The sequence below is a fragment of the Thunnus maccoyii genome, chromosome 16 (genome assembly GCF_910596095.1).
Source record: "Thunnus maccoyii chromosome 16, fThuMac1.1, whole genome shotgun sequence".
Classification (NCBI taxonomy): domain Eukaryota; kingdom Metazoa; phylum Chordata; class Actinopteri; order Scombriformes; family Scombridae; genus Thunnus; species Thunnus maccoyii.
In genome coordinates this window covers 5,948,153-5,961,085 of record NC_056548.1, presented here as the reverse complement: position 1 = coordinate 5,961,085, position 12,933 = coordinate 5,948,153, and the positions used below count along the sequence as shown (strand labels likewise).

Sequence of the window (12,933 nt, the reverse complement as noted above, 5' to 3'; positions counted from 1 at the left end):
GCTCAGATAGTTCTGTTAACACTTGAGCCATTAGCTCCCAGCCTCCTCAATTATGCACAGTTATCATTATTAAAAGATTCTTTCAAACATCTTTTGTGGCTTCTAATGGAAGAAAGTACCCCTAATGCATTGCAGCACACATCTCAATCTGCTGTTAGGAAAGCATCTAATTTTCCTTTAAGCCTAGATGGCCTTAATTCTCTTGCTAGCCTGATGCGAGAACACAAATACTAATTTCATTACTTTTCTAAAGCGAGTCCAATACGGCAGATCGTGTGCTGAAAATTGCTACTTTCAGAGTTTGTGTATTTGGTCTCTAGAAGTTCTATTATGCCCCAGTAACTTTTTGCTTAGAAAAAAAGGGTTCATTAGTGTCATTGGTGGAGTGTGGACCAAGTTATGGGCAAAAGTTTAAAATCCTAAAGTGATATGGTTAACTTACACTGTGCATTTGTACAAGAGACAGTTCTTTTTACCTTTACTCAGGCCTAAAAGATGGCAAATTAGTTGTTAAGTCAATCAGTTAGGCAGTCAGTCTTACTGTCTAATGGTTTGATGCACTGAAGATGGTGAATAAGACATCTCAAAACCTAATGGCCACAATCTCTGACATGGTGACAACGTGTCATGGTCCTGGAAAGACGAATCCTGATATGTCTTGTGAGCGCCAACTTTTCCCAGAGTGACAGCAGAATACTGTGATATTTCCTGAAGACTTGCATGCTCCTCAAAAGGATGAACCTTTTTTTATTTTTGACTTTTCACTCTTGTGCTACTGTCAGGTCAAAATATTATGTTTGTGCATTGCACATCTCTAACCTAACATACAAATTCTCTGTTCCTGAAAAGCTGAGCCTGAAGGTGAAGGTGCACCGGTACATTCATCTCGCATCCGTCGGGTAGAGACTGAAAGAATGAAATTATGGATACGAGTAGGGCTCACCTTTACGCTCAACACACAGCGGTGGTGTATGATGCATGTCAGAACACCCGGTGATTATTTGCTATGGATGCTTGCATGCCAGCTGCTTTTTGACCAGTATCAGCTCATAGAAAGCAACAATTTTATCACATTTTTTTCCCTTGATCAGCACATTCTGACTTCATCACAGCTATTGTGTCTTGACTTCTGTCTGTGCAGCGTGTCCACTGTGTGCTACGTGCGTCAGTTGATGCACGTCAAATGATGTGACGCTGCATGATGAAGCTGATGTATGATGCACTTTAGAGCTCAGACAGACATTCAGACATAACTTGCTGCTGTGTTGCACTGTAAGGACCCAGTTGAGGTGGTTTGGGTAACCAGGATGCCTTCTGGGTTTCTCCCTTTAGGGGTTTTTGGGGAAAGAAAGACCAACAGCGAGGAGACCCAGGACAGACCCAGAACACGCTGGAGGGATGATATATCTCACCCTGGCTTGAGAATGCCTACTGGAGAGATTAGGGCCGGGCAATATAGCTGACAGATTTATCACATTAAAATGTTTCATTTCAGTCGATAAAGATAATTATTAATGACCTATTTTTAATAAAGACCAGGAGAAAAAAGGTTGAATTTAACCACCTTACTTTGAATTTAATCACTTTATTTATCAAGGCACACATGCTGTCACTCCATGCTGTTTCTGCTGTTGTGTCACATGTCGATGGTGCAACCAAACAACACACCTGTTAAATGATTGGCTGTTTGCGTGTCACTCATAGCATGCGCCATTATCAAGGGATATGATAGGCTGCTTATGATTCAGGGAGGGAGCACGCTTGGTGCAGATTTGTTCATGCTCAACCGAACCTTGCATATGATGTGCTTTCATGGCGGTTTGCATTTAATGCATTTAAGTGAAGCTATCAAACATTCTCTAGAACAATTTTCTTATTGCTATTCATAAAGTGTCTATCGCCAGTATATATTGCTACTGTTGTATCGTCCAGGCCAAGGACAGATCCTCCAGGACTTGGAGGATGTGGCTTGAGAGAGGAATGTCTAGGCTCCCTCTCTTAGCCTGCTGCCACTGTGACCCAAACAAGTGGTAGAAAATGGATAATATGCAAGTTTTTTCAAGTGCAAGTCCATTATTTTTTGAGTTTTTGTGAGGTTTTTATATCACTCTGTAGCTTTCCAGTTGTGTTCCATATGTATTCAAAACCGAAAATTCAAATTTTGGTTGAAGTAGATATGTTTTAGTGTCAAAATGCCATTTTCCCAACTTTTTCCCACGTGACCTGATGTTGCTACATATAAACCAATGTAAAACCCCCATAGCCTGCCTAGCCAGTAGCCACAGAGACGGACTGATCAGTCACTGTTGCTGCTGCTCTGCTAAACACACTAACAGCCACACATACACACACACACACAGATGGAGCACTCACTGTCGCTGTTGCTCAAAGTTTAAAAAAAATAAACTGTGAGCTCTCCTCCCGCCAGTAAACGGCTGCGGATCTGAACAGAATCCGGTCTGACTTGCGGGTGTTATTCGTCCTGAAGCTCCAGCTCTGCTCCTGAGTCTCTCCTCCAGAGCTACCAGCACTCGGCAGCTGTCTGTCCCTCCGCTCCGTCCGGTGCATCTATAAACATCTCACACACACTCAGATTCAGTGCTGCAGCATCACTCGTAGTATATCAGGACAATTTTTTAGGCTCTAACATACAGTGAGAGAGTATGTTAGGAAGACTGTCAGCTAACTGCTTGTGTGTGTGTGTGTGTGTGTGTGTGAGTGTGGTGGGGGTGGCTGGAGGGGGGGGCATCAGCGCTCTAGCCCACATCACTGCTTTTTGCTAATGGCTGAGTGGGTGTTTCCATTTGAAAAAACACAGATGGAGTCATCCTTTAAGCACATTTATGCTTTTTAGATGGTAAATAAACACTTTTGATTTAAGAGGCTCCTTTAGATTTCTGCCATCCCTAGAAGTGAGGCCCTACCAATAGCAAATGCATCAGTATGTTTTTCATTTGGCCGATGCTTTTGTATTGTGGGATGTAAGGATAAAATTCCTCTTGCAGCCTCTAGAGGCCACTAACAGGGCTTTAGACTTTTAGTCTCATCATTTAGGTCAGCAAAATGAATCAATTTCCAACAGAATAAACATCTCATTCCCCTTCCAAAATTAGCATATCTTTCTGATGTGGCTTCTCACAAGTTTTCCTAAAGATGACTCCTAAGAATAAATAAAAAGTGCAGTGGTAGTTCAGTGAGCATACTGTAAAAATTCTGAACTTCCGCAATGAGTTCATCTGCATGTTTCATAAAAGCAGCCTTCATCAGAAATAAATTAAAACTAATTTCATGATTTGTTGCTAACACTTTCCTCTTTCTGCCCTGTTAGCAAGAAAGAGAATTTTCCTGCGGAGATCAGCATTGACAGTGATACTTCTGTGTTTTTATAGTCTATTCATCCTGCTGTAGTTGAATTTTCAATTTGTGGTTTTTGAGGGATTTTTGACCGTTAACGACTTCACCTTGCCCCTAACTCCATACGTAGTTACTGAGAGCTTGTTATCCTTGAATCTTGGGTGTTAAATCTTTTTTTTTTTTTTACTCCACTGTGCCCCATGTTGTTGTGTTTTCTGGCAAAGGCTTTTATTGGAGAGGAGCAGGATGATGGATAAGGTCTATTCCCAGGATCCCCTACCAGGGAATGTATCATCAGTGTCAGACTTTGATAGCAACTCAAGGTGATGGGTGTCAAGGGCCAAAGCAGCGGTGAGAGGAAGGAGGTGTGGGATCAGAGCAATAATGGAATCCTCATCATGACTGAGTCTGCCCCGTGGCTCATCATGGCCTCTCTCTGCAACCGGCCATCGCTTACCTGTGGACTCCATACACTATTAAAAAGGAGGTATAATTTTCTAGTACAATTAAACCATGTACAGTATTTGACACTTTCATCCACAGTGACCTACAAGCAGGGAGGTTAGTGTTTTGCTCAAGGACACTTTGACAGGGCACATGGCTGCTGATGGATGCAACACCGGCTGTAACGGAGGCTGAACTGAACCCAGGACCCACTGCATATAGGACAGACCCCCTGAAAACTGGGCCACCTTCTTCATTGTTTTATAATGCTACAATATTGTAGAGTATATTAAGTGTCCCCCCTTGTAGATAGTGGATAGCTAAAAACACATGGGCCCTATTTACACCTCTCATTTCAAGTGTCTTGTATCCACATACATTCTATATGTTTCTGAATACATTTTTATTTACACTTAGCCACATATATGAATCCCTGTTGGCCAGATCATAAATCTTATTGCAATCCATCTGGTTTTCCCAGACTACATACAAATAGGGGCCAGCCCCACTCTAGTCCAGAGGCTGGTGGTGATGCATCTGCAAATGCTAGAAGAACATTATTGGATGCATTTACACTAGCTTTTTTTGATAGCCAATAGCAACCTGACCCACCTAAGACACATGAAGTGACTGAGTGTAAATGGGGTAATATGCTCTCTAATAAGAAATCCTCACCTTGCATTACCCCCAAGTGGCACTCAAGTAGCTCCAAGCCAGACCCAATAAGAAAAACACAAGCATTAGCTAAATGTCAGTTAGTCTATGCTAGTTTTTTTTGCTAGGTTTTGGAAAAACATGGAAAAATAAGTCTGTGCACAGTTGTCTTAGTTTCTCAATTACAGCCCCAGTGTAGCTCTGATAATAATATTTATTGACCTTTGATGCTGGTTCTTTGTCCTCAACAGTGCATTCAAAGTGCGTTCTATTGTAAAGTTTATTTTTGTAAAACAAGCGACAGTATTTATTTGAATAGTGGCTGGACAAGTAATGTAAGTAATGTCAACTAATGTGAAGTACATAAACTAATCAACTCTTATTTAATTTGCAATTTAGTCCCAAAATGGGCTTTTGTTAGAGACAGATTTTGAGAGTGCTCCAGGACGGGAACATGAAAAGACAAAGAAAGAGTTAGTTTAGGACAACAGTAACTGAATGACTCATTAGCTTTCAGAACCAGTTTCAATTTATAGTTCAAATGGTCCCAATTACTATCAATCTTGAGTTGTGTAAATGACAAATGCCATATGCTACAGAAACAGCTGTCTGCCCAAATGCAGGTTTGAAAAATGGCCCAGAACAACAATGTTTATAGTTCAGTTGACTATAATTTAATGCAGTTATTGTAATGTAAAATGTGTAATTTCATTGGTCATGACAATGGTTTCATTTAAAACTTTTCAACGGCTTTAAATGGTTTACTGGTGGAATTTCAAAAATGTTTACCTCAACCTGTAACAATCTGTGTGATCTATCTGGGGGAAGTTAATGGCTGAAAATCACTGAAATTGGAGGTTTTCACAAAAGCTACAGTAGTGAGAATGTAAAATTTGATGTCTTGGACACATTTCACGAAGCAAATGATAAACAGCCTTTTTATCCGAAGCAGAATTATAGAGTTATATGGATTTCAGCTGACAAAAGCAGTATTCAAATGCTTTGTGTCCTATTGTGATTTGAAGGGGGATATACTACTTGTGCAGGAGATTTGCAAAAATCACTGTCCATTGTGATGCAGGCTTGTTTCTATCAATCTGTATCAGGCTTACAGCTCCTATAAATATTGCTAGCCTTAAAATACCAATTTGCCAGTTTGATCAGTTAAGAGCTTTTGACAGCAGTGTCATTGAGCAACTTAGATGCAGCGGGGATCACTTCGTTGCCCTCATTCATACTGTACTCTGTTGGTGGGATTAGCTTCAAATCCTCTCCCTCTCTAAAATCCTCTGTAGAGAGCGCAGTCATTGAACCTGCTGTAACGGAGCTCTCTTCTATTTTTATTCCTTTTGCTCTTAGTCAGCCTTGGTACGAAACATCAAAGCACATTTGTAGTTCAGCAAAAGGAAAACCAAACCTCTCATTTATAACTGGTTCACAGCCAAATTCATTATTCATTCAGATTACCATTCACCAACATGAACAACAGGAAGATAGGCCAAGACACACAAACACGCACACAAATTCTCTCAAAGTGCTTCAGAAAAGTGAAGGGCAGATAATGAGAGCGGTGGTCGTGTTTTCAGTCTGCAGGAAAAGCTCTCACCTTTCAAAAATCGCCCAAAAAGAGCACAATGTAGAGGTTTACTGCACAGTTTAAGTCTAAAGGTGTTTTTAAGTAGATTAGTAGGTGTTTTGAAGCAGATAAGCATACAGATTACCAGACTTTCTCTGCAGTGGAGTTAAGGGTTCAAGCTTCAGTGTGTCTGACGGGTAATTGGGCTTCTTGCAAGACAAACAACATCATACATAATCGCAATCAATGAATGCAAAGCACATTTAAATTAAACAATGCAAAGTGCTACAGATGGAGTTAATGGGGAAGTCGATCAGGGACGTTTAAAGAGCAACTTGCAGGTTGGCGACCCCAGTGAGCTAATGTGTGGCAAAATGACATAGAGACAGGATTCCTCCCCCCCAAGAAATAAATAAAATCTATATATATATATATATATATATATATACTACAGTAACATCCAGAGTCAATTTTAGAAGGCCGTTTTCACTTCCGCCTCAAAAAGAGTCGTTGCATGTGATATCACATAAGGTACAGTGGTCAAGCTAGGTCCAGTTTAACAATAAGAAATCTGGATCTCAGCACTAGTTTTGACACTGCTGAGGTTGAAAATATATGTTCATATAAATGACAGACTACAAATGCATAATTTTGATCCTGCTCAGTGTCCAAAGGATCAGAAACAAACAAGGATTAAGAGAAATAATGGCCAAATCCTGTTATACCATAACTTCCGGGCAGATGTGCAGCTAGCGGCACGTAATGCAGTGTTGTTTCACCCCACAATGTTGTAGTTTGCTAATCACATATCAGGCAGTGCCAACATTAGTAATGACTGTCTACTGGCAACAGACATCAGAAACTAAATGTGCAATGATCAGCTCGTTAAGTCAGTTATATGTCGCAGTGTCTGATTTAACTCCTCACTATTACGTTGCTGTCCCACAGGAGAGAGAGGCAGATAAAGAAAAACATTTCTAATGTAAGTTTTTAATAGGACATTACAGAGTTGTCTTTTTATCATCTTTTAATCCTTTTATCATCTCTCTATTGTTTTTCATGTCTTCTACTGTTGTCATCTTAATGTCGGACTTGTTATTGCTTTCTGTGTCATGCGTCTTTGCTTTTGTATCGTACTGCCTTTGCTTTGTCTGTCATAGCACTTTGTAATCTCAGTTTTTAAAGGTGTTATATAAATAAAGAAGCTATTACAAAGGGTTTCAATGGCCCCATTTAGTGACAATTAACAAATCACACGCTTTATGCAGTTAAGAGCAGCTTCATAATTATCAGATACTGCATTAATGGTTAGGCCTGCAGCTAATTCTGTAACAGACCATCTGGTGTGTCAGGTTACTTAGAAGTTATTATAACCATCAAACTGATCAATAAGTGTTTTAACACACAGAGTGAGCAGCAGGCAACCACTAACCTATAAAACACTGGTATGAAATATACTATATCTACTTTTGACTAAACATACATACAAACATACTGAATGTATACTGAAAGTTTTTAAATGATGTATCGGGATATATCTCAAACATGTATGTAGGGATGGGCAAAAATATATCATGTTTTTTTCCAGGCAGGATCACGATCAACTTATCACGATTCTTCATGTTAGTTTTTAAGACTATTTTGCAAGTTACTGAACTGTACTCAAGACTCAGAAAACTTTATTGTTTATCACATAATGATAGAAATTTGGCTAGATTAAGGGCTCATAAACATAAAAACATACACCCATGAAAAACTCACATAAAATGACATGTGACAACACAAACAATTCCATAAATAAATAAGAGCAGGTGTGCACAACTGCATTAAAAAGTATTGAGAGTCTATTTGGCCTTGTTTAAAATGGATATTACTGACAAAAACCAAACAGTACAACCAAATTAATTTCACAGCTGAAAAGCAAACAGTTGATGTTGTTTAGAAGCGTTAGTGTGTCGTTTTGGATAACTAGCAGGAAGTCGACAGTTTAAAAAAAAGGACACCAACATAGTACACCTGAGCTGACATCACGCTAGCTTGTGGCATTACAGAAGTAATACTACCAGTTAGCAGGTGAGCTAACCGCTAAACTGAGGTATTTACTTGCAGCCCAGCTGTCAGTTTAAAGAACAACTTGCAGGTTGAAATTTTTACTGGATTTACAGTTTATGCATCATGAAAATGATCCTGTAAAAGGTTCATGTATGATTTTATTAGTTTAACGAGACATAAATGCAGAAATTAAGATGGAAAAGTTAGCATTTTGAGCAGTGTCCTTAAAATTACCTTTTTTATTCAACAACACGTCATATTATGCAACAGAAGGGAGTCGCTCCCCCTGTCACAGCTGCAGTACAACGTGTGGTACTAAGTACTTATGAGTCTGAGCCAGTTTTGTTTTGCATTTTATAATTTTTCATCATCGTGAATAATTGTGTCTGTGCAGGCTGCACAAATTCCAGCCTGTCAGGACCTGAAATCCACTTTCCTAGCAGGAAAAGCAGCAGCTAGTTTTCATGCTGGTAGAGAGACAGACTTCACTGCTGTAACGGGAGAACACGGTTGTGTGCAGGCTCATTTTAGACAGGAGGGTTATGTTATTTGTGATATGATGAAATTCAGAATGGGATGTCGAAGCCGGGACTGTGCGAGGCTGATAGCTGGTGCGGTTCGTCCGGAACACACAGCTGCGTCATCAGCTCCACTCACAGCAGCAGCTCAGTGCTGACTGGTGTCACAGTTTAACTGGTGGTGAATTAACTGGTGATATTCCCCTGCATGAGGCTGTGGTAGGTGACTGTGTTGAAGCCTGTTCAAAACACTGCAAACAACAGTAGCGTTAAGTAATTTACAAAATGTTCTTATTGTCAGTCTTATATTTCGTCATTAATCCAATGTAAAGTCGACTTGAGAACTGTTTATACTTTCATACAACCTATAAGTGAAACACAGTGTGAGGTATGTATGTGTTCAGCTGGAACATAGTGTGGAGTTAGCTGCTAGCTGTTGTAGCTGCAATGTTATCTACTACTGATCATGTTTTATATTGAAGGCTACAGGTATTTATCTCTCTCATCACAATGATGTTCATACACTATTCGGCATGCTCACTCATCCAGATCAGACATGACTGTTTACTCTCATTTTGCAAATAGGGACAGAAATTGGATAACTACGCACAAGTGTAGAAACTAAAAGCATGGAGGGGGTGGAATCTATGTAAGTTCGATTGACATGTCACAACTTTGTGGTTTTGTAAGGAGTTTTGATAGAAAGCGATTAAACAGCAATTAGACAGTGATAAGAGACAGTGGGACATAGTTATACTGAGTGATAGTGAGTGATAGTGTGTGACTGAGCACTGATTGTGACTGAGTGATTGTCCTTATGAGTGATAGTGGGTGAGTAATTGAGATGGACTTGTGTGTTTCTGAGAAAGGCTGTTATTGTAGGATTGTTGTGTGTCTATGTAATTAAGAGAAAAGCCGACATCTTCAGGATAAAGGGTAAGGATGCATGCCATGTGGACTTTACAAAACAATGATCAGCTGTTGTTGTACAACTCCCAATAAATCTAATATTATGACATTGAAACACCAGATGGAGGCCTGTAATACATCTGCAGGCGCAAGAGAAACAGGTCGGAGCACCTGGCAAAAGTTGTGTCGAGTGCAGAAGATGCAAACTCCATCTTTGAGGAGTTTCATTGCAGTCATTTTGGTGGACATTGTGGAGTGAAGAAAACCCAGAGTGCTATTATCATCTGGTACTATTGGCCCGGCATGGAGTAGGACATTTACAACTGGGTGAGTCGGTATCTAATACACATTCAGCGACCGCAGAGAGGACTTTACACATAATTTATTATTGATAACTTATAGTTCATCCACCTGCCATACATTCCTGTCATCCCTTTTTCTGAAACTCGACATTGAAAATCATTACTGATCATATTGTTCATTGTTTTATCATTCATTTTTATTATTTATCTATTTGCCAGATTAATTTTCTATTCTATTGTTAGATAAATAAAATAAAGATGAATCTATTTGTTAGTCTTGTTTGTTCTGCCTCGTTCGAGCCGGGCACTTAAGAATTTCACTACACGCTGTACTGTGTATGATTGTGTACGTGACATTAAAACTTGATTTGATTGAATGGAGCACAGAGGAGTGTAATGTGTATTTTTTGCAAATGTAAAAAGCCTGTCTGTGAATGTCACACTGAACTAATGTTCTGCAGCTGTCCTGGGAAAGTGTGCAGATAATGCCTGCTGATACTGCATGCTCAAAAGCCTACTATTAGGTTTGAATATCATATTTGTCATAAGTTTGAAATGATGTTTGTCTTTTCAGATTGCTCAGTGTCCACCATGCCACTCCAAGAGAGCCAATATTAAAGAAAAGAGGGAGTATAATCCAATACAGGTAATGGAAACAACTGCAAGAGTGATATACTGTAGTGCTCATGTCTTTTTTTTCTCTGGTGGGTAAATTCATGCAAACAGATGGTGACAACTAGTACATATGTGTCATGGTTGACTATTTCACTAAATGGGCCTAACCCTACCAATTTAAAAGCAAACAGCAGATGAGGTGACCAATTGTATTCTTGATTTCTTTACAAATTTGGTGCACCTCAAAGACTGCTAACAGACCAGGGCTCTCTCAGATATGGTAATAATTCATTATGGATCCCCAGTCCCCAACTGTTGCTGTGCTGACTTATTTCACTTTTGTCCAGCTAATCATTTCAAGGTCAACTACAGCTTGTGTGAGAGTCTGGGCATCAAAAGAAGCCTGTGCTCCCCCTACCATCAACAGACCAATGGCTTTGTGGAGAAATTGAATGGAAAAGTACAGAGGTGTTTTTTCGTTTTAATACTTGAATGGATTCTAGCTCTCATAGAAAAACATGTACAGATTTCCTTTTGTTATCCGAACATGTAATCAGTAATGATACTTTCCTTAAAAAAAGAGGTTGCTTTATCGTACCAGACAACCCAAATTCTCTCCTGCCTCCTCATGCCTTTACTTAAGTGGTGGCTGATCATCCCAAAAGGCGGGACAACAACAAAATACAGCCTCTATTATTTGATGTTTGGGACGGAGGCAAGGTGTTCCTAAGAGGTGCCAAAGGACTACAAAGTAAGATTCTCAATTTTCATCCTTTTTTATCTTTTTTAAATTTGAATCAACAGTCAGTCTACTCCACCTATGTCCTCTTCATTAAAACTGATCTGTGGCAGGTAACGGAAGACAAAGTCAGCAACCTGATGTGCAAAGAGGAGATCTCTGAAAGGCTAAAAAAAAAAGCAGAGCACAACCTTCACAGAGATCAAGGGACACATTAAAAAAAGTGAAGACAAAGTAAATAAAAGAAGAAAGGGACCAGGAGGACAATTCTGAAGTGGGGGATCTTGTCTTTCACATTAGACAGGAGAAGAGAAAAGGGAAGAAGTTGGAAGTGGACATGCTGGGACCCTTCAAAATAACCAAACTGAAGGAGAAAAGCACTGATCTGGTGTCAGAAAAGGGGAAAAGGACAATCAAAATAAACACTTGACACATTATTTCCAGCCAGAGGAGAGAATCCCTGCCAAATTTTTTTGGAAAAAAAAAAAGTTGGATCCTTCACCTCTAGCTGGCCTAACACAAACCACTCCACAGACAGACAGACACACATACTGTGAAAGAAAATTGAATAGTAGGTTATCATTTTATAAATCTTTTGTATATATGTTACAAATGTTTTCAAACTAAGGAGTCAATGTTTGTTATCAACTGAATGTGATGTAATGTCATTGTCATTTTGGGGACACATGTTGGTGAAGAAATCCTACTCCTAGGCTAGTTGAACTCTTGAACCTGTTTCTATCTGAGGGTTGCTTGCTGACCTCTGGGGTTAGCTAGAGATATCTTTGTCTTAAGGCTACTGTTTTAGAGACCATACTTGTTTGTAAGAAGGTGTAATAGTTTGTGGAAGTGTCCATTTAGGGACCAGACTGTTTTTAGCTTTGCTTCTGGAGAGGTATAAAGCTGTCAAGTTTGAGTTCACAATCTTTAGAGAAAGGGCCAGCTGAACAACATGCTTTCTCTCCAAAAATACAAGATGATTGTATTTTTGTTTGTGTTTGGACATTTGTATAATTGTTACTGATGATGTGATGGATTGTACAGTGTTTACAACTGCTTCAACAAGTAACAATGTTTAATGCTTTCTTTATGTCTACATGTGCCTTCTTTCTCGAGAGAAAATTTCCACAACAATACACACCACACAAACATGCACCACATCTTCTGACGGGCCAACATGTGCAAGGCCATCCATGTGCCACAAGGCCCCAGAACCCTCAAATGATGCAGAAATTTGAAAATAAACTTCCAGTAAGTACACCCTTAATCATGTATTTCACAAATAACTGACACTGATGTTTATACAGTAATCAGAGACATATGGGCAGGGAGGAAAAAGGAGACTCTGTGGTCAAGGATTGGGCCATACAAAGTTTATTCAGAGAATCAGATGGACCTGGCCCCAGGAAAGTAGTTGGAGAGTGAAGTACTTTCTTTAAAAAAAAAAAAAAAATATTGGTCTGATATTTCTCTTTTAGATTGTTAGAAAAACAGTGGATTACAAGTCACTCTTGTACTCAGACTGAATGCATTATCGATGCTATGACTGCAGTCTGGCAGGGCTTGCTAAAAGGTTTTAGAAGGGTGAGTAGGAAGTTTTACCCTTCCAATATAGTGATATCTCAAATTGAGATGTGTCTATATTATGAATGTTTTTTTTTTTTTTAAGTTGGACCTTTTTAAATATGATGTGGCAGCTGGTGTAATATGTCACAACGGACACTGTACACTCATTGTAAGTAATCTTAAATGTTAACAGATTCAGATGCA

The 12,933-nt window shown here is 39.4% G+C and overlaps 1 long non-coding RNA gene across 2 annotated transcripts; it reads left to right on the top strand.

Moving 5' to 3' along the window:
• The first annotated feature begins 8,119 nt into the window (after window positions 1–8,119).
• LOC121881179 lies at window positions 8,120–11,096 on the top strand. 2 transcript variants are annotated; one of them, XR_006091712.1, is made up of 4 exons: window positions 8,120–9,834; window positions 10,384–10,455; window positions 10,772–10,892; window positions 11,068–11,096. It is a non-coding gene; the product is annotated as an uncharacterized LOC121881179 (long non-coding RNA). The 2 variants fall into 2 exon arrangements; XR_006091711.1 differs by having other exon boundaries at window positions 10,772–11,090.
• Window positions 11,097–12,933: the final 1,837 nt, after the last annotated feature.